At 39.4% G+C, this 22,579-nt stretch overlaps 1 protein-coding gene across 1 annotated transcript in view; it reads left to right on the top strand.

Annotated features, from left to right (window-relative positions):
* The window catches only part of pde4d (phosphodiesterase 4D, cAMP-specific), a 139,111-nt gene that overhangs the window by 2,374 nt on the left and 114,158 nt on the right, over window positions 1-22,579 (top strand). The gene's annotated exons all lie outside the window — the stretch shown is intronic.

Genomic DNA, 22,579 nt, shown 5'->3' with positions numbered 1-22,579 from the left:
CAGAGGGTACTCTAGGACCAGGGCTGGGAATCTGTGTATTATAATGTGCAGGACAGAGGGTACTCTAGGACCAGGGCTGGGAATCTGTGTATTATAATGTGCAGGACAGAGGGTACTCTAGGACCAGGGTTGGGAACCCGTGCATTAGAATGTAAGGGCATGTGGTTCTCTGTGACCAGGGCTGGGAGCCAGTGCACTAAAATGTGCAGGATAGGGGTTAATCCAGGACCATGTTTGGTAACCTGTAGTTTAGTAGTTTCCATGAATTATCTCGTGCTGATTTAACTTATCTGTTATATTATTAAGTCTGAATTTTGTTGAACTAGTTGTGTTACAGTAGGGACAATACTACAGGTTGCAGGGCAGTTTGATATATTTGATGTAGTATTGTGTGGCACACCAGCATGATCCTCGCCAGGACATTAAAACCATTAATACTAAAAATTTTAATTTTAATACAACTAAAAACCATTAATACTAAAATCCAAATACATCTGGCAGATGGTACTGCAGTATTGGGGCATGCACAAACAGATTTAGAGGTAGACTCTTCCCACAGCCTTAAGACATTTGCCAGACATTTGCTGCATGTTGCTCATTATCTTTGTACTATAGTGTACAAACATATGCTAATATTAACATATAACATTACTGTTATCTTCTGTGTCACAGCTCAACTGCTATTACCATACTGCACAATTCAGTGTATAGTTTGCTACTTGTTACTTTTTATTAGGCACACAATTTACTTTATACTTCTGTATTTTATTTAGAAATTTTTGTAATTTACCTTTGTGTTTAATTTTCCCCTTACCTCTACGTATTCTGTTCCTGAAGTCCACTTGAATTTGCATATTGGTGCTTTTCCTGTTCAGTGCTCTAAGATGTGTGACTTAGACTAAAATGGGTGTGGTAGAGCAAGAAAATGTACCAAAATGTACAGTAGGCCTCCAGGAGCATGACTGGGAAACACTGGTCTAAATTGTGCTTAAGAATATAAACATATACAGAACCCCCTCCTGAGAAGTTATTTCAGTCGTGACCTCCTTTATGCTGGAAATGGGAATGAAGGCAATCATAGACGAGCCTAGAGGCCAGTTCATGGGCAAATGAGTCCTCTACTTCTGTTTGCCTATTTTTTTGTATGCAGACAGCACTAACTCTGGCATGGAGGCTCGGTTTGATAGGTACTGTCAACTGAGGGAGGGTTTTATAGGCAAAAATACATCTTCAATATCACCTGTTGGCTCTGTTTCATACTGTGTCTAAGACCCTGCTCTGCTTTAATAAGCAAACACATTAAGGTTATATTGAGCACAAACTGAAAAGTTCTGTCACGCTGTCCGTCTTTATGCCAGTAATTGCTTTTTAAGTCAATTCACAATCCATTTACTCATTACAAGAGATGATTTTTAGAGAGAATGAACCTGACACTCATTTTAGACACATTAGATTCCCTGACTCATCCATGAGTAATATAGTACACTAAGATTTTCTAAGCTTTTAGGATTTTTTTTTAAAGCTGAATCCCTGAATATATGAATGTCCTACAGAACGATTAGAAGATTTTTTTTTGTTTGAGATTAGAGCATTATGGCTCAGCTTTCAAGACAAAAGATTTACACTATCAAATAAAGTTTCAACAGTAGAATAACCTTTGTCTAAATAAGACTGGGATTTGATTCAATCCATGCTTTTATGATAAAGATTATTTCTTAATAAGCAATTTTGTGAAAGAAGCCTCTTTGGAAAGCTAGAGAAAGACATTGTGTTCAAACACAGAAGAAGAAATGGAAACTATGTACTGAATTTACAGTAAAATTTATTGACTGGTTATACTCACAAAGATTAACCCCTTAAATCCCACGACCATTTGACGGGTCCAGACTTAGATTTCTAATTGTGCTATTAGTTACTTTTTTTTTTTTTTTTTTTACAGAATAATATGCAGTATTTTAAGATAAAACATATGAGATAAAACAAAATGGCACTATTAACTAACAAAATGAAAACAAATCACAATAATGCTTTCAGTAAAAGCCACATGGGTCAGAGGAGAACTCACTGTAGCTTTTGTCTTTTCCACTGCCAATTACAACTCCATTATACAAATACCTGAATAATTTACATCTCACTGTTGAATAAAATATTAATGAAAACTTTTAATTTCTTCAATTTAATTTCTTTAGTTTAATCAACATTAGAAAACAGCATGAATATAGTTTTATACACCAAGGAATTTTTTTTTTCGAGTGAGGAATATGAGGCTGTACCTCCTGGCGGTTTCTTAGAGTCGATTTCAACATTATATTTAATAATTTATAGAGGCAGTTTGTAGATCCAATATGTTTTACTTTATCAACCCTAGCAAATCATCATTGTGCAGTCTGTGCAGAAGAAAGAGTTGCTCAGCTTTTATCCAGCTTCATTAATATAAAGTGTGAACAGAATAATCTGTGATATGTACCCTGGAGCGACACACTGACTTATTTTGCAAAAGAAAAAACAATGAAAGACCTACATTGTTGACAACATTGCATGTTGATCTGTTGAGGCGATTATGTAATTGCTTACACTCGCCAGTGTTATTACCACACAATGTTTTATCATAGAAATGCCAGTTCAAGCTTTTGCTTTAATGATTTACATTTCACCACTACATCACTAATATCCACTCATCTCTAATCCTCATTAACTGCCATAGATCCTCACGTCATTGTGGAACGTTTGCTGAAAAGTAGAAAAGGGACTGGCAGCAGCGAACGCAGAAGTGTGGACGATGACGTGCATCGCCTTCTGCTATTCTTGTCAAAGCTAAAGCTTTTTGATGTGTTTGAGAAGCCTGAGGAGATGGTTATTACTGAGCCTTGTTTCTCACAGTGCCTGCTGTGTGTGTATGTGTGTAGTGACCGAGAGAGCTGATGCAAGCTTCAAAGTATGACTGACTCTCTCTAAATATCCGCCCTGCATCTCAAGTGCATGTTAACAGGCATGCTGGTTAGTGATCTTCAAAAATAAATGTTTATATTCGTATATTAGTTCAGAATATACAGATATCAATATTTTTTGTGCAATTCTTTATGGTTGCTTTTCCTCTGCAAGTAATTGATTTTTAATTGGGGATTGCAGATGGATGGTCGTGCCCCTGTATAATTAAAATCTACCTCTGTTTACATTGGGTCTCTCAGGCGATGACTGAGGTCTTGTGAAGGTGACTCTGACTTCAGTGGCAGGCTTTCATAGAAAGAGAGAGTGGTTTTTTTAGTCTCTCAATGCCATCTTTAAGGTGAACATTCCATATCTGTCAGAATTTATTGTCTGAATGGTCAGTGTTACTGTAGACCAGGACACATGTCTATATACACAGATCAGCCATAACATTAAAACCACCTGCCTAATATTGTGTAGGTCCCCCTTGTGCTGCCAGAACAGCTCTGACCTGTCGAGGCATGGAGTCCACAAGACCTCTGAAGTGCTGTGGTATCTGGCACCAAGACGTTAGCAGCAGATCCTTTAAGTCCTGTAAGTTGCAAGGTGGATCGGACTTGTTTGTCCAGCACGTCCCACAGATGCTCGATTGGATTGAGATTTGGGGAATTTGGAGGCCAAGAGAGCAAGTTGCTCAGATCCTTATGCTTGCCCATTTTTCCTGCTTTCAACACATCAACTTCAAGAACTGACTGTTCAGTTGCTGCCTAATATATCTCACCCCTTGACAGGTGCCATTGTAACAAGATAATCAATGTAATTCACTTCACCTGTCGGTGGTTTTAATGTTATTGCTGTTCTGTGTAAAAGTTTAGGCACATGCAAAGAAATGCTGTAGAGCAAAGATGCCTTAAAAAATAATGAAATTAAATGTTTCTACATTTAAAAAAATACTATAAAGAGCAGTAAACAGTAATAAATGAAACAAAGTCAATATTTGGTGTGACAATCCTTTGCTTTAAAAAAAAATAGTAGTCTCAGGTACAATGTGTGCAGTTTTATAAGGAAATGAGCTGTAAGTGTTACTGAGCATCTTGCAGAAGCAGCCACAGTTCTTCTGGAGACTTTGACTGTCACACTTGCTTCTTATTTTTGCAGCAAAACCCAGCAGCCTTCATTATGTTTTTTGTCTGAAAAGTGTCTCTTATGTAATCTGCTGCTTTCTTTGCTGACATACAAACATTTTTCTATAACATTTAATTTTGTGCTGGAAAACTAATGTTTGGAAATCTAAAATGTTTTTGCACTGAATCAATAATGTAGAAGTCATGAAATAAAAATCTATAACAAAGTTTATACTAAAATAATGGGGTGCCTAAGACTATGGCACAGTACTGTACATGTCAACATTATTTCCAGTGCTGTATCTCAGAAACGGCCAGAAAAAGGTCTAATGGAATGAATGCAGATGCTTCCCGAATGCAAGTAATGGAGCATAGATGGCAGGAGCTTCAGTTAGGAAGACTGCTCAACTAGCTGTGTTTCAATAGCGACAGTGACTAAAGGGAAAGCTATATTCAGATCTTTGGGAAAAACATCAGTAAAAATGGTTGGAAATTGTGGTTGAGCGTGCACATCCAGGCTGTATTCAGAGCTGACCACTTAAGTGAGTGACTTAAATCCAAAATGCATGTCAATATTTACATGGAGAAAGTTACTCATATTCAGTGTTTTTCTTATGCCAGCACTTAAGTTGATTGTCTTGCTGCACAATTCTGAAAATGCAGCCTAAGAAGGAAATAGACTTTGGACTTTGCTGCCAAATGTAATACAGTGTAACATAAAAGCAGAGAACAATTTTAAAAATAAAAACAATAATCTGATGACATATGAATGAGAAGATGGCAAGCATTGAAATAAACATCTAATAGGAGTCTAGTATATTGCAAGTGTATTGCTGCATGACTAGACCTAGTTGTAATTGTCACATTAATCACTGCAAATTTGTTAATAGAACAAAGTATGCCAGCCTCATTATTCATAAGCTTATAAAATGTTACTTGATCCAACACACATCCATGTGCATCAGCTATTTTATCACAATTTACTTTTGAATTGTTGCATATAATTATGCCAAAGTTTTTGTTAATTCAGTATGCTCTCCTGTATAGAAAATGTACCCTTGGTAAGAAGGATAAGCTGACCAAGCATTCATCCACTATGCTACATTTCACTTTGTGTACTTCAGAATTTTATCTATAAATTAGACAATATTAAAATATATATTTTAAAAAAATTATATTAAAATATTCAGTCCAAGTTACAATAAACTAGTTGCATAAGTGTTCTCACCCCTAAACTAATAATTTGTTGAAGCACCTTTTGATTTTATTACACCACTCAGTCTTTTTGGCTAAGAGTCTATCAGCATGGCACATCTTGTCTTGGCAATATTTTCCCACTCTTTCTTGCAAAAAAACATTGTAGATCCATCAAATTGTAAGGGCATCTCCTGTGCACAGCTCGCTTCAGGTTAGCCCACAGATTTTTAGTTGGATTCAGGTCTGGGCACTGGCTAGGTCATTCAAAAACGTTGATCTTCATTTGGTTAAGGCATTCCTTTGTTGAATTGTGTGTATGCTTTGGGTCACTGTCATGCTGAAAGGTGAAATTCCTTTTCATCTTCAGCTTACTAGCACACACCTGAAGGTTTTGCAATAAAATTGACTGGTATTTGTAGCTATTCATGATTCCCTCCACCTTGATAAAAGCCCCAGTTCTGGCTGAAGAAAAGCAGCCCTAAAGCATGATGCTGCCACCACCATGCTGCACCGTGGTTATGGTGTTCTTTTGGTGATGTGCTTTTTTTTGCACCAAACATACCTTTTGGGATTATGGAATTATTATACCTTTTGTAATTGTTTTCATCAGACAATAACACATTTTGCCACATGGTTTGGGGTGATTTAGTTGAGCTTGGATGTTTTTTGTGAGGAAGGGCTTCCGTCTAGCCTCCCCATCCCATAGCCCAGACGTGAAAAATATGAGAGATAGTTTTCACATGCAGAGAGTAATCAGTACTTGTCAGATATTACTGCGTCTCCTTTAATGTAGCCGTATGTCAGTTGGAAGCCTCACCTTAATTTTTTTCTGAAATATTTCTGGGGTTTTTTTTCACTTAATTTTTATAAGTTGTAATTTCACATTGAGGGTGGAAAATATAAGATATCATAGTAAGGAATTCCCAATGAAGGGAATATCTTTTGGAAAATTGGTGGCCCAACACATTATGTTGATTCTTTCTTTAAGTTGTTCCCTGACTGCTGTTTTCAAAAATAATTAAATAAATAACACAAACAGGGATACTGCTGTTGCAGTATTTCTCCTCAGAATCTATTGTGCAGTCTGTACAGACATCAACTTCTGGGATTTGATTCAGCAGAGAATACTGCTCTTTTGATTATCCATCTCTAAAACTGTTGCCTGCTGGGACTGTACATTTTTTTCTCTTGGCCGTCAGATTCTCAGCTTCCACCATGCCGTCATGTCTATTGATTCCATTGTAGTTTCTCTGCCCTGCTGAGTTTACCCCAGCCAAGCCCAGCTGAGGGACTGTCACACTGATTTGTTATTGTCTGAGCACAGTACAGAGCAGTCTGAACGGTGTTCTTACACACTGAAAAAAACCTTTATTTAAGCATACTATCTGAACGAATCAATTGGGCTGTGTTTGTGCGTCAATCCTGTCTTGCTCTGCATGTCTCTAAATACAGACCAAGTGCCATTCCTCACCACCTGCATAGCTGATATAGGGAGAGCTTACACAGATCCTGCTTATGATGGGTAGGTATCAATGTCAGTTAGTGTGACCCATCACAAAAGTACGTTGGCAAAAAAAAGGCAGCTGAACCACAGCCAGACGTAGCATGTGCAGAAATTTAAAAATGCTTTCAGTAATGAGTGGCTTTAGCATGTCTCAGTGGGCTTTCCTTTTATTCTGGTATTCTGATGCCATCTGGTAGAGATGACTCGCAGAATCCGCTCTTGATTTCATGCACTAACAGATGTGTTTAATTTGAGAGGAAGTTATTAATTAGACAGGCTGCCCCTGAACACGTGTCTTTATTTTCTATGCGAGCTGCTGGAGGAAAACTTAAAGGATGACTTTAGCTGAGCTTGAGGAAAATTCTCAGAGGGTCCTAGTTTGAACCTTGAGCTCTGTGTACTGTCTGTTAACCTCGTGTCAACATGGGTTTCCTTAGGGTTCCTGTTTCCTTCTACCTTCCAAAAATATTCCAGTTGGTGGATTGTGGATTGCTACTCTAAATTACCTCTAGGTGTGTATTCCAGCCTTATGCCCAGAGTTCCTGGGATTTGGCATGCATGAAGGAATGAAAAAGTCTTGGTAAAGTGCTTCTCATATTCTGGCAGATGTAAATAAAATATCTGCTCAGAGAACAAACGCCAGTCCCAGGTTCCATGAATGGGAAAAAAAACAGTGTGCACCACCAAGATCTAACCAATCAACAAGGAGGTGCCAGTAATACTTAACTCTCAGTGATGTTGCCTGCCAGTTCAGAAAGATCTCCCTCATGCGACAAGCATTCAGGTGTTTTGGAAGGAGCACTTATGTAGAAGTCTGTATTTATTTAGCTATGTCTGACTTATGCAAAAAAAAAAAAAAAAAGGAAAAAAAAAGCGACAATAAATTTAATAATGATGTTTTCATTTTTAACCAAAAAAATCACACACTGTTGCTTCAAAAACAAGAGGGCAGAGGTTCATTTCCTAAACCTGATCAATGCAGAAGGAATGAAAACCAGACGGATTCACTCTACTCTATTCAATTTTGGTTCGGTTTACTTTGTTTCCAGTTAGTCCTCTTGATGGCTGGGATAGAGAGAAGAAAATAGGTTACCGAGTTGTAAAGGACATTCTGCTCTACTATATAGTCCTTCAAGACAAGAATAATGAGGTTAGCCACAGAGAGGCAGAGTGAGGGAGCCTCAGTTACTGTGCCATGTGGAGCAGAATGTGCAATCAGAGAAGATGGGAGAGATGGAGCTCAGGGGATCGAGTACTGCTCCACTTCCTCAGACTCACCCCATCCCCACATCTTGCCCCGAACTCACCCAATCTATGTGGATCCCCACTATTTTCCTCAAAAAAGTGAAAAGTTAAACATTGCATATGGTTCTGTAATGCTATACTATGAATGGAAAATAAGGTTTAACTCCAGTTAGTAATTTAGTATTTTAGGTTGCTGTAGAGTTTGCATTAGTTGCTGAGCATGTCCATTTTACACATTTACCCTCCCTTTAGAGTGCATATGACTGTCCTCCAGCAACAACTCTATAATTAATATGATATATTTTCTTTCCAGTATATATTCTTCAAGCTCAGTGTCGGTGATCCTTAGTTGAAAATCCTTGATTTTGTGTAGCTGGTGCTACATGACACGGTGGGGGACTGCGCCAGCTCTACTGAACCCTGTGGACAGACTCCTGAGGTTCTGCTGCATTCTGCCTCTGTGTGTGTGTGTGTGTGTGTGTGCGTGTACATGATGCATCACCACATCCTGTGATGTTACAAAACACCAGTCAACGTGATGCTTGCCTCAATTTTTTTTCTTCGATGGATTACAGTGGCATAGCCCAAGTAGTCTGGTGATTCACTTTGGACTTAATGGTGGGAACAGCACAAACTGAAGAAACTGCATTTTCACTGATGTCATTTTAAAACTGAATTTACAGTCTCATTTTTTTTTTGCATCACTGTAAAGTAGCATAAATGTTGCCATAATGGAGGACAAAGTGAAAGAGGAACAATATTTTTCTTCTAAATTTTCTGTCAGTTTTTCCCATTTCACACGTTTTTAGTATTATACTGTACATGTGATGGCCTGGTACCAAAACCATCAACCAAAAATCATGTAAAAAACTAAACAATTTGGTGACACTGGTTTAATAAATAACGGTTCGCTCCTTTCTAGAATTGTGCACAGTTTCTGGCTTCACTTGGCTGGAAAGTCTGGAAAGCCTTCGTACTTATGCTAGAAAGTAATTAATGTAGTCTAGCTATGGCTGCATGACTGTGATTGGAATAATGATTTACTGTACAAAAAAAAAAAAGCTACAGTGCAGGTACATGTTTGTACGCCAGGAGACCAAAAATGTAAAGTGCCAGAGTGGCCTTTAGGGTCCAATTACTTGTCGTAAATGAGTTTTAAAGGTTCAATACATTAACTTTCCCAGGTTACTAAACTACAAAAACCCCAGTGTTTATACCCTGAAGGAAAGAACATGGTACATATTTGCCTGAGAGTGATGGAGCCCAGTGGCTTTTTTTTATATAGACATGATTTTTTAATTAACATTAGTTAGTTTTATTAGTCAACATTAAAGAAACCCTAAACTTTAATATTAATAAACCATAATGTTAGCAAAGCCAAAAACACGTGATTTAATTGTTGTTTGTTTAAATATTAATCAGATAACCTGCATGAACTGTTTATTCTGTCCATGAAAGGATTTGAATTTGAATTTGACTAAAATAACATCAATGAACATATAAATCTTTGTTAAATTACTAATTGAACTGTAAATGTTATAAATGTTTCTAGTCAACTTAGAAACATTGCCAGTAAAACACTGCAAACATAATTATTAAATCATTAGTTCATATTAGTCATTGTGAACCTTTTTAATTCATTGATGGAATAAAATGAGCGTGGGTAAAAACCAGGAAGTCAATGCATAAACATGAATGAGGAAAACAAAAAGGAAAACAGGGCATGAATTAAGGCTTAGAAACACATATTAACATGGACAAGACTTTGCACTGAAAAAATGAAACACAAGGGCTTAAATAGACAAACTAATCTAGAACAAATACAAAACATGTGAGAGCAACCATGACACACTAGGAAGCTAAACCGATGACGAGACGGCGCGGAGACAAGGCCGGAACCAGAAAAAAGTGTACATGTCTATATAAACAAAAACCACGAAAGCAGTGCTGTTTGTGCATCATGCGTTGAACACTGTCACTTATGCTGAGAGGGGGAGTTCATGACAGAAACTCCCTGTTAAGGTGCAGCTCCTGAAGCAGGGGACCTGGGGCCCCGCTGCGATGAGCGATGTCCTCAGCGGAGTAGGGAGGCGGAGTGACGTCCTCTGTGGAGCAGGGGGGTGGAGCAATGTCCTTAAGAGAGCGGGGAGGTGGAGCAATGTCCTTAAGAGAGCGGGGAGGTGGAGCAATGTCCTTAAGAGAGCGGGGAGGTGGAGCAATGTCCTTAGTGAAGTGGGGAAGCACAACATCCCTCTTTGCAAAAAAAGGGAGGTGGGCACATGACAGCCATGTCGAATGAATCTGGAAACCAGCCCACCAGCTGATTAGGACTGAAGTCCAGGTGCTCGAGGAATCAGCATGCCGGCTTGTCTAGACAGGGGTCAGTTGACTCAAGGATTATAGCCGACTGGTTAGTAGCAGAGTCAGGTGGCAGAACAACGACGTCATCAGCGAATTCATCAGGTGGCGGGACAATGACGTCTGCTGGTAGCGTAGCGATGACATCATCCATGAAGTCAGAAAGTGGAGTGCTGCTGTCATCTGCAAAGTCAGGAGGTGGTGCGATGACATCATCCATAAAGTCAGGAGGTGGCACAACGACGTCCTCACCAGAGTCAGGAAATGGACTGGACTGGATGTGAGAGGCCATCTCATCTGTCCTGTGCTAAGGCGTGGCTTGAAACTTTATTCTGTCTCCAGTCGTCTTCTCTGTGCAGTAGCTTGTGTTTGGCCGACTGTGTTTGGCGGACACGCAGATTATAGCCCTCTCCCAAAAAATTTCTAGGGGCTCGTACCTGGGCAGCGGAAACAACTTCTCAGAAGGCTGGGAAACTCTGCTATGTTGTCCAGGCTTGGGTGTCCTCGGGCAACCCGGGGTTCAGCCCATTGACGTGCTCTGCCGGTAAGCCGTGATAATATGAACCTCACTCTCTCTCTCTCATCAGGCTTAGGATCCGCCAAGTGCAACCAGTACAGTTCGCACTGTAAGATTAAGATGTACGGTGGAAACTTGATGCCATCATATTCGCTCAGAGCAACCCAGAGAACTGAGAGCAGGAAATGCACCAAGTCTTATGCTGGCATAGAAAGAGAAAGAGGGCAAGAGCTCTCTTGCTACACAAAACCCTAACACTAATTCACTATGTCCTTCTTGAGCAAAGTCTGCTGTAACATTTGCTGGTGAGGTGCAGAAGCAGCAGGACACAAGTGTGTAAGATGAATAGGTGGTTTATTTGGCCAAATCCAGCAATCATCATTAAAGTCCATAACACAGGCAGGCAGCATTAAACAAGTATAATCTGTAATCAGAAATGTGAGCACAGGCATGGGTCAAAACCAGGAAGTCAAGACATAAACACAAACGAAGCAAACAGCAAGGAAAACAGGGCAGGAAACATTCACGCTGGAAGCCATGATGTGCTGAAAGGGGAAATTCATGGCAGAAAACTTATTGGTAAGAAGGTGTTGATTAATTTTCTTTAACAGCAGCTGGGGGGAATTCATGGCAGAAAACTTATTGGTAAGAAGGTGTTGATTAATTTTCTTTAACAGCAGCTCTGACCATAGTCACAGGTTTATATTAATGCTCTCATTCTAATACATTATCATTTCTATATTAACATCTTACACAGGTATGAATAGTGGATGCTTAAAAATGAGTGTAATAACTGATGTGGTGAAATTTTCTGTGAAGAGACATTTATTTAGCATTTGTGGAAGGAGTCTCCAGTGTCAGTACTTTGTAACAGTCAGAGGTATATATGTATATATATGTAGAACATGATGAAGAATAATTGTTTAAGCCATGGCCTCAGCACAAGTTTATTAAGCGGCTGAGAAAACCCACTTGGAAAGCTAACTTCCGTCCGGATTGCTTGTTTGTGTTTGGATGGGCCTCCTATCAGTCATTTTCTAGATGCTCTAGATCCTGGGGGTGGAGCTCCCTGAACATGGGCAGTAATGGGAGGTGGACTCAAGTAGTTAAAAAAAAAAATCATTCAAATGTTGAACCCACCTACGTAACTGTTAGAGACACCTAATCTTGAAAAAAAAAAATCTTACCGAAAGTACCTTTAACTTATGCAGTAAAATAATGTTAGTTTTGGGAATTTTTTTAATGTAATGTGCTAGCTTAATAACTAACTACAATTTTATATTTGTCACCTGCTACCTAAAAACTCACATTGTTATGGTACCCTTACACTGAGAATAATCAAGGGCTGAAGGTTCTCCTCTTCTCCTCTCCTCTCGTGGTCTGTTGCATATAACACGTGCTGCTTTCATCACCACTTCATAGTATTGAAATGCTTATCTAAAAATAGGTCTCCGAGTTCTTTCTCACGTTTCAGATTGCTTCCCTTCCGTAACAAGATAATAATGTAAAATAATATCCAGCATATTCAGTATATTTGATTGTGTGTGTTTCAGACAGGGACAGTAATGTCATCCCTCCCTTTCCACCAAATGCCACTTTAAGGGGAGCATTATTACCCGTGGAGAAATAAAGGCATGTTTGCCAAACCAATGAAATGAGAAAATGAGTAAGTGCTGGAACCCCTTCCCCCTGCCAGCAAATGCAAATTTACAGTTCACTTTTAGACCTGTGATTATATGTATTCACTGTTCATACAGAAGGTTAGCTGGGATACGGTTCTGTGTCATTTTCCACTGACTTTTTTTTTTAATATATAATTATTCAAGCAAGTAAGGTTAAAGACAACATGAAAAAGAAATCATAATATTTGTTTTTTCATAATGTGACATATTTCTGAGTGAAACAGGATATTTGGTCATGAAGTAATGCGATGTCATTTATAACCCTTTGCTGCTTAATTCTCGAGTCTGACTGGTCAGAAGGTAGTGATTAATTTCTTTATACCATAGACAAATGGCAGGTTTTTGTTAATGTGCTTGTTATATAATGTTACTGTTTCTATAGTACCAGCTTACATGGGGACTTGTATGGTGGACCTCCACATAAAAGTTTTCTGAGGAGATGTTTATTTAGCGTATTTAGAAGGAGTCTCAAGTGTCAGTCCCTTTGTTAGTGTCGTAATTTTAAGTTTTCACACACAAGAAAGTATTCAGGACCGAGGGCTTTGCTCTTTCTTGGTAATCTGCTTTTTTTGTCTTCTTAACTTGAGGTGGAAGAAAAAAGAGAGGCTGTTGAGAGAATGACTGTTATGTAACTGTTAGTGATAACAGGAACCTGTTTAGTGGATGTTCCGTAATATTAAATGTAGCTTTAAATGGATAAAAATGTGTTCTTTAATAAATAAGAAATTGTAATTGTTGGCAGATTGCTGTGATATAAGAATTAAACAGTGGCGTTGTGATACTACACAGTATGACTAGGAACATGAACTACAATGTAAGAAAGGTCAAGTTACTGTCAGTCTAGGTACTGAATATAGTCTTGGTCTTAATATTCTGTGTTGATCTCCGTCTCTATCTCACTGTCTCCTCCTCGATGTCAGTAATGATTCTCCACAGTATCGAAAGCCTCAATTAGGGCAGCACCCAGCTAAAGTGATTTTATTTGTCTCACCCGGGAGGCGTTGTGCAGAATTCTATTCAATTATGCGCTATGTAGATTAGATGCAAAGTCACTGTATAGGCATCAGTGGTTTGAGACCATAAATATTTATGAGAGATCAATTTTTCCAAAGTGGAATTAATCTTCTGGGATGAGAATGATATTTAAAAAAAAAAAAAAACTTGTCCATCTTTATTATGCTTCTTTTTTTTTTTTTTTTTACTGTATTTATCACTGAACTTACCTCCTTAGTCAGCAACATTATGATGCAAATAAAAGCAAATCAAAGGCAGAAATGGTTTGCACCAGAACTTTTGACTTTGCTCTGAACTGAAGGATGAGGCATAGTGATGCATAGTAAATAATGTTTTAATATGCAGTGCTTTTATTTTTTGCTCTGATTTCGATACTGTGAGTGTTATTGTGCTGTAAGTCATGGGGATAGATATGTTTGAGTGACAGTCTCTTTCTGTCTGTCTTTCTCTCTCATCATGCCCTTTACTGTGGAATTTCTCCGGTCCGTCCCTGATACCCAATTACATCTCTAAGGTAAGAGTGCCTGGGCTTCTGCTATTGACTGAAAGCTACTGAAATAGCTTTGGTTGTCTTTCCTATTGTGTCCTGGTTTCCAATGTGAGTGCAGCTGTTTAAAAGCCCTAGAACAGATGTGTGTGCATTACAGTATAATATAATTCTCATTACAGAGGCTGTCAAGGTAGAAAAGGAAAAAAAAGAAAAGAGAGTTCTTTCCTATTCAAGAAAGGGCATGTTGTTTTGTGATGGTGCATCTGGCTGTCAGGAAGTTCTCTGCTTTAATGAAAGGCCGTTGTTTGGACATAGGAGACCCGGTGTATTTTAAATGCCGCTGACATCCGCATTTATCTGCAGCAGCAGAGCCTGGGCATGCAGCATACATTATTCAGAGGGGGAAATCATCATGTCGAAATGAAATGTGTTTTAGTCCAGTTTTCCTCAACTTTAATGAAATCATTAACACAAGCTTCATTTTTATCCGTGTTGCCGGCCTGGCTGATAGGCTCTGACTGTAGCTCCTGGCAATCGGCACGATGAAGTCTGTCTCATCGACACGTGGGTGTGGGAGAGATTAATAGCTGGGCATGGAATTCAATATTTGCAACTTGCCAGGGAGTATGAAAAAGAGACGCTGTTTAAAAAGAAAAAAGTTAAATATTTAGTTATGCACTGCCTCCATATTGATGCCGTAAATCAGGATTTGTTTTATTTTATATTGCTCCATCATTTCGAATTGTTGATGAACTCTGTGCGACCCATGGAGCATTTTTGCATTGGTTGTGGCTGAAATGCAGTGTCCAGCATGTTCAAGTGTGTGCAAGGCCACAGCTGGTGTGTGTTTACTGCTGTTTTCAAGGATCCAGGGTTGGGTCAGTCTTTCTGCCAGCATTCTCAGTTTTGCATCATCCTTGAAGTGTCAAAGGCTCTGTAGGGGAGCAGATCGGTTTAGTGAAGAGAGAGATGAAAAAAAAAAATGTAAGGACGTGAGTGCATCACACACACACACAAGTACACTAGCATTTGTAATAAAGGTTGAGGATTTGATATATATCTCCCTATCAGTTACCAGTATAGGAAATTGTAACAAGAGCCTTTCCTTTCAGGTGTGTGTGTTTTTTTTTGGACCAATCTAACTGAAACAGGCTCATACCATTAGTTACTGACAGAGTAGTGTTTGAATCATGATTTAACAAAACACTTGGACGACAACAGCAGACGGTCAAAAATCCGTAGGTGTAAGCAAGAGTATGTTTATTTTGCTTCAGCTTTACCAACTGCAGTTTGTACTCTTCAGATTTATTCAGTGGAGACTTTTTAAAACTTCTGGTTTGTTCTGTGGTTGAAAAAATATCTCTCAATTAATAAATCATAACCAGTATTTAATTCTTGGTGTGTCCTCAAGGCCAGAGCTGAAGCTGTGTGAGGACACTGTGTTGAATGTGAAGGCCCTTCTGTTTCTGATTTGTGAGTTACATCTGCCCTCATCAGATACTAGGGGTGGGTCATGTGAGATAAATAAAATACGTCTTTTGTTTTCATTGCATTCGAATCCCTCGTTGTCAGTGACTGATAGTGGCTACTTGTCAAGAAAACCATACTGGGCAAGAGCTGCTCTTTTCACTCACCTAGCTGTTATTCCTGGGAAGGCTTTCCACTAGATTTTGGCATGTGGCTGTGGGGATTTGCCCATTCAGCCACTAGCTCATTAGTGAGGTCTGGCACTGATATCAAGCAAGCAGGCCTGGGGTGCAGTTGGCATTCCAGTTCATCCCAATGGTATTCACTGGGGTTGAGGTCAGGGTTTTGTGCAGGTCACAGCCAACCAAGTCTTCATGGACCTTGCTTTGTGCACAGGGGCATTGTCATGCTGGAACAGTTTTGGGCTGCTTAGTTCCAGTGAAGGAAACTCTTAATGCTACAGCATACAAAGACATCCTTTCCAGTTGCGTGCTTCCAACCTTTTTGGAAACAGAAGAACCACATGGGTTTGATGGTCAGGCGGCCATAAACTTTTGACCTTATTGTGTATTTTTCAGAGCACAGTTTGCAGTCTGCTTCGCTTTGATTGCCATCATTAATCGTCAAACATGCCCAGACCGCAGTTTCCTTTTGACTGTTCATTAGCGTGGCAACATACACTAGGATTGTATTTCAGGGTGTCGGTTGGTATCGGGCCTCCTTTCAGAACCATTGGACACAATCTGTGACCAACATACTGTACCAATAACCCAACAGAGATAAATGCTTCGTTTTATTTTATTGACTATTTTTTATATATTTATTTATTTGAATAGAGGCGAGAAATTTGGCACAATGCAGAGATACCTTTAAGAGTAACAGCTTAAAAGCTGCGATAATAACTCACATTTCCACAAATCGATTATCCTCGATTATGATCTCTGATGGTATTTGCAGGTAATTGTATTTGGTCCTTTCCAGCTGTGATAAGAGGAAGAGCATATAACTGAGGGAAAGGCAAAAGCTCTGTGTAAATTACAATGAAAAAAATGTGAGTACTGTATTCGAAAGCCAGGGCTTCTCAGTCGTCCTGTTTGGACATGTTTGTGATTCATATACAGCAGCTCTGTATGAACCAGACTGTAGTCTATCTATTGTCTCGTGTCAAAAGCCTGATGTGGCTGGTTTAGTTGCGGTTGAAAGGTCAGAGCCGGATCTGCTGCCTGGGTGGAAAACCTTGGCACGATGCAGTGCTGCTGCATCTGCACTCCTGACATTTCTGGGCCATTCTATCAAGCGAGGCCATGAGGAGACCCGAAACCCAGATTAGTTTTGAAGCTGGGTTGAGTGATAGTACTATTAGATTTCTTATTTCTTCCAGCTCGATCTATTTCATATGGTTTTTGTGTGTGCCTCCGAGTGTGTGTGTGTATTGGAAGAAGCTGCGAGCCAATAAGTTTCCTCTGGCTCAGGTAACACGGAAAGCACGTAGCCACTCCAATCCCACGAAGAAGAATGTAAACATTTGTGTTTTTGAGGGTGGAAATTCTCACTGTGAAAGTGGATTTATGCTTATGTTTTGCTCAGTGGTGCAAGAGCAGATTTGGTTTTTGCATCAATGCTGCATGAGACAGTGATGTCGTTTCAGCTCATCTTTGTGACTGTTTTACATGACATCTCCAGCTGTGAACAATACATTCTTTCCTGTCAGACCTAAGCAGACCTAAGACCTGTCATTTCACAGCACCGAGTGATTACAAAAGTATTTTCGTATACGAGGAAACCAGTGGAGATTGGCTTTCAACTGCACTGTAATTTTGCTCTCGATGACTCACCCTCAAGTCAACAAGCACATAAATCTCATAAATATCAGAAGAAAATGCACAAACTTATTTTCTATATTTGTCAGGGTATAGTTTGCTGAAAAACATGAAGCCTAAAACATGAAGCGTTAAATACAGCACACTTTAAAGCTAGATGAACAGATGGCGTGGTCCCCGAATCCCACACTAACTGCAGCTTAGGTTTAGTGGTTTGGTTATAATTATCTACAAGGATAGCCAATCGAAGTAAAATGAATCTTGGGAGCACTGAGTTTCAGATCCTTATGTTAATAAATATCACAGTTTAAATCTCAATACACAGAGCACAAGCGTATGGATACAGTAGAGTGCTGCCATCTTGTGGTGAAAAACAATTAGTAAGACAGGATTTTTCATATTTAGATATGATAGGTTCTGTTGTAAGGTTCTACATAAAACCTTTAAGGGTTTTATAAACCAAAGCTAATTTAAATTAAAGGCCTGCCAGAAATAAAGGCCACATATAATAATAAACACTAATAAACAAAATGCATATTTAGATTAAAAGGTAAAAAGCAGGCTATATTGCTCAGTTGCTTTGATAAGCAAGTTCTTATATATTACCTTGTTGCTAGCGATGTACCTGTCTGGTGTCAAGGTTGATGCTGTTCGGTATTGTTCTAGTTCAGTATTGGTTTGAATTTGGTGTATTTACAGATTTGATCAACTGACATATATAATATCTTGAACATGTGTGATGATAAGTGACACAGCATAAATCACACCATCATCCTGATGTTTTGTGTAACCAACCAAAGCTTTCAGAGTTGGCCTGCTTACTAAGAGGAAGTCTATAAATGAGTAACATTAATGATGGGCCTGTGTCCATTCGGGTTTCCTCTGGGTTCTCCAGTTTCCTCCCACCTCCAAATAGTACTGGTAGGTGGATTGACTACACTAAATTGCTTTGAATGTGCCAGTGTGTGTGCATGGTGGCCTGAGATGGACTGGCATCCCTTCCAGGATGTTTTCCTGCCTCACATACAGTGTTCCCTGAATAGGCCCCGGATACACCCTGACTAGGATAAAGCAGTTACTCAAGATTGATGAATGAATGAATTAACTTCACTCCTGTTACGTTTGAGATCCATCTTACATAAATGTGAATTCTACCCAGTGCCTTAGAGACACTTGGTTGGTCAGCTGAGGAATGAATAATGGACAGGATTTCAGGGCTTTCAACTTTTAACAAGATCCTGTCTAGTGAAAACAGCAGAAAAAAAAAATTAAACATCTTCTACAAATTGTAAAACAGTACAAACTGCAGATTCAAATTCTCTTGGTACAAATGCTGAAAAGATGTCTGCATTGTATTAGTGAATAAATCACTTCCTGTCCATCACTAAGTGTTTACTGTAACTATTAATAATGTAATAAATGAGCGACCCAGCAGTGAATGCATTTCATGAAGCACTCATTAATTCAATGAGCTAATAAACTACTGCATGTGTATTGGGAGTAAAAATAAAAGTATCGGTTGCCCGGAAACCTAACTGGCTAGGCAAGATAGTGTTAGCTAACATGATGTAATAACGTATAGCTAGCTTGTTAAGTGTTTTAGTCCCGGCTAAGGGAAGTGCGAGGGAGTATATGATCTTATAGCACATCAGGGTTGTGCCCTCGACAAAAAGTCGACATGTCATTGGACAAAGCTTTGGTTGTGAGCTCTAGTGTTCTGTCCTTGTATTGCACAGAAAAAATATTATTCAAGTCTGGCCCAAATCTTTATTTACTTATAGCAGGAGAGTTATATGAGATTTTCCCCCCATTTTCTGCGAATTCCCTCCCACCAGCCAGCTCTCCCTTATCATACAACAGCTGCAAACCAGTGGGGTGAAGGCTAACATGTGCTTCCTCTGAGACCTGTGAAACCAGCCAGACACATTTTTTTTCCAACTGCTGCATCAGAAAGGAGCATATCGCACACATAGGAAAGCGGTATCTGCTCTCTTCTGTATACATGAACTCACAAGCGCCCACAATTGTCTGATATCACAGTGATTGACAGAGGAGAGAGAGTAATGCCAACCCTCCCACCCTGAGATCACGGCCAATTTTGCTTCACTGGCTCCTGGCCATGGAGGCAATCTGCTACTGATTTATCCACCCCTGATCAGTATCACTTTCATTCTCTAGTACATCTTATAAATAGGAAATGTTCTAGCTTGCTGTGATTGTATTCACCTCAGAGTGGCTCCATTTATTAATTAGTTGGGGTTAAAAAAATGTAAGGTTTTAAGCTTAATATAGCTTAATACCATGGCCCAACATAGTGTAACTTTATTCCAGAATTTTCTGTTTTGGCTTAATGTTATATCATGGACATATTATGGACTTAAATGTGGTCTTGTTGCAGAAAGCATTTCCGTGTAAGTGTATGTCTGGACATACAGTACAGCTTGCAGCAGAGCTTGCTCCGTCATCTTATCTAAGGTAAGAGTAGCATGCAGCCCACAGCCAATTATTCATGTGTTCATCTCAGCGTGACCTTTGGAGAAATTCAAGATTTGTGCCAGTGTGCTTTTTCTGCTGTCTCAGTCTCAGGAAAGACAGGTGCACATTTTTCTTGCACACTTTAGATGGCTCATTACTGTAAAGAAGAAGTCTGGAGCTGCTGAATCTGCAGCACAGGCAGCTTCTGATGAGCTTGAGCTTTAGCAACAGAGGACCTGTCAGTCTGGTGTAGCGTTAGAGGCTTGTACCAGCCTTCTGCAATGACTTCTAACCAAAACTATGACATCTGGGAATTTTGATTATCCACAACTAAGGCAGTGAAGGCTTAATGTAATAGTCAGTGATTTCAGTGGACATTAGCTGGAGCTAGCTGTTCTCAAACTCAAATTTCAAACTAATACAGACCCTTATTTCAGTGTTTATATTTAAAGCCATCAGAAATACTGCCTAGTCTAGAAGGCTTGAATGCATTATGGATTGACAGTTAAGTAGAGACTCTTCCTTGTCCTATCTGGTTGGATGCGAGTGGTCCATGTCATTTGTGTAGTCTGTTGTTTGCAGAACCTAGGACATGACGGAGATTGGAGTTTTTCAGAGAACAGATGTTTTACTGACAGCTGCCAGAATGTAAAAGTTGCTCAATAACGTAAAAGAATAAAAAAAATCACTGAGAATTTCTTTAAGGTGTCTAATGTATTTATTCACTTTTTCTTAAATAACATATAGTAATTGCATGTGCAGATTCATTTGTCAAGCTTATTCGCCTTTTTGTTGGTATATTTTTTAAAGGAACTAAAAAAAAAAATTAGGTGCAGTAGGTGATCATCATAACCATCCATCGTAACCCACATGATGCAAAACTGCCAGATGTCTAATGAAAATCCTCTTTTTCTGTTTGGATGGAATTCAGTTGTTTGTGGGATCAGAAGTACTTCTTTACTCCCAAAAAAGAACTGATATTGGTGCATCATCTCCTAGTCCATGAGAGGGCGCCTTGTGTACTGCAGTTCTTTTTTCCTGGTTATGTTTCAGAGCTCCTCAGGAGGGCGCCAGTGTTGTAGACAGGTATTCTGCATACACAGCACTCTGCTGAGGCACTGAGAGGCTCAGAGGAATGGATGCTCATACACTGAAACACTGCTGCCGCTGCACTTGGTCGTTTTGAGGTGTCTTAGGACATTGGGTTGTTGTGTTTCTATTATACATAACAGCCTAAAAAGCAGAATTCGTAGCTGGTTCACCACAAGGGGAATGTTTCCTATTGTTCTTGTGAAACACTGGATGGATTCACAGTTCATTACAGCCATACAGAGTCGACTATAAAAGTATAAAACTCTTATACCACAACAGGACTGCACTTTTATTTTTTTTTTATAGTGCAGCCTTGGCAGTTCTTAGGAAAAGTGTTGTGCTGATAAAACTAGGTGTAATACTGCATAAGCTTTTATCTTAAGTTTGATGTGTGATAATAGTTTTATTGTCTGTGGCTGGCAGCGAGAGAGGATTTTAAATTGTTTGTGTAAAGCTTTACAGTTATGACTTGAAGCAGCTATGCTGGCACTAGAACATTCAGAGTTCTCTGTGATCAAACGAGAAACGATAGCTGCGCAGTGGGGAAACTCCAGCAGAACAGCCAAGCACATACAGACATAGTAAATACGCAGCGTGTGTGTGGAGTGGAGGAGTATGTGCGAGTCTGTGGGAGTCGCCATACATGTTTTGTGTATGTGTGTGTAGGTTTGTGTTGGTGTTTGTGTGTGTACATTCTAGTAGCTTTGGTTGGAATGCATTCTGAAGATTTGCCTCCTCTCATTCCTCTGGAGTGTGTAGTTCTGTGGTTCTTGCCACACACACACACACACACACACACACTTGTCTCTCCCCCTTCATGTTGCCAAGGGTAACAGAAGCGAAACACAAGGAGACGTCACACAGGGAGACGAACGGGTTGTGGGGAAGGGGTGTGTGTGTGTTTGTGTGTGTGTGTGTGTGTGTGTGTGTGTGTGTGTACATGCATGATGCAGTGCTCTAATCATAAAGGTTTGCTGCAGATTTTTTGAAGCTGAAGAGGCTGTAACAAGCCAAGATTAAGATGTTTAAGGTGTGAGATGTTGAAGCATGTCTCATTACCCCTGGAGGAATTGAAATGGCCTTGGTGGCTCAGGTAATCTAGAGAAGCAGAGGTGGCAAGTGTGTGTGTGCGCATGTGTGTACATGTGTGTATGTGTGTGTGGCGATTTTGCTTGTAAGGCTCAGGCTCTTTCAGAGCTGTATTAGTAGGAGGATGATTGACAGCTATGGGCCAGTGATGGTGGGGCACTGTTCCCTCCGTCCTTCAACTAATGATTCACATAGGCAGAGACGGCCTTCTGACAGGGTACGCCGAGGCCACTTAGTCACTGGCATGGAACACACGCACACACACGCTCAAGAATCATTGCTATATTGTACCACTTTGAACCTTTTACTAAATTAGCAGATATTTTATTGCTATGTAAGCTTTTTGTTTCAAGAATTAGTTCGTTTGAAATATGTAAAAATGTTAAATATATGGTCTAAATATTATATATTTTTTCCTGATGTTATGTAGTGGTGGCAATATAATAAAAATATCATATTATGATACATGAACATCCTTTTATGACATATATGTATCACAATATTTCAGTTAACTAACAAATTGACAGCAGAACAGTAGTGCTGCAATTAAAATAAAAGGTGATATTCTGTATTTTGT

The sequence above is a fragment of the Pangasianodon hypophthalmus genome, chromosome 8 (genome assembly GCF_027358585.1).
Source record: "Pangasianodon hypophthalmus isolate fPanHyp1 chromosome 8, fPanHyp1.pri, whole genome shotgun sequence".
NCBI lineage: Eukaryota > Metazoa > Chordata > Actinopteri > Siluriformes > Pangasiidae > Pangasianodon > Pangasianodon hypophthalmus.
Note: the sequence above shows the minus strand (reverse complement) of the source record. Positions and strands in the feature narration are given on the sequence as shown.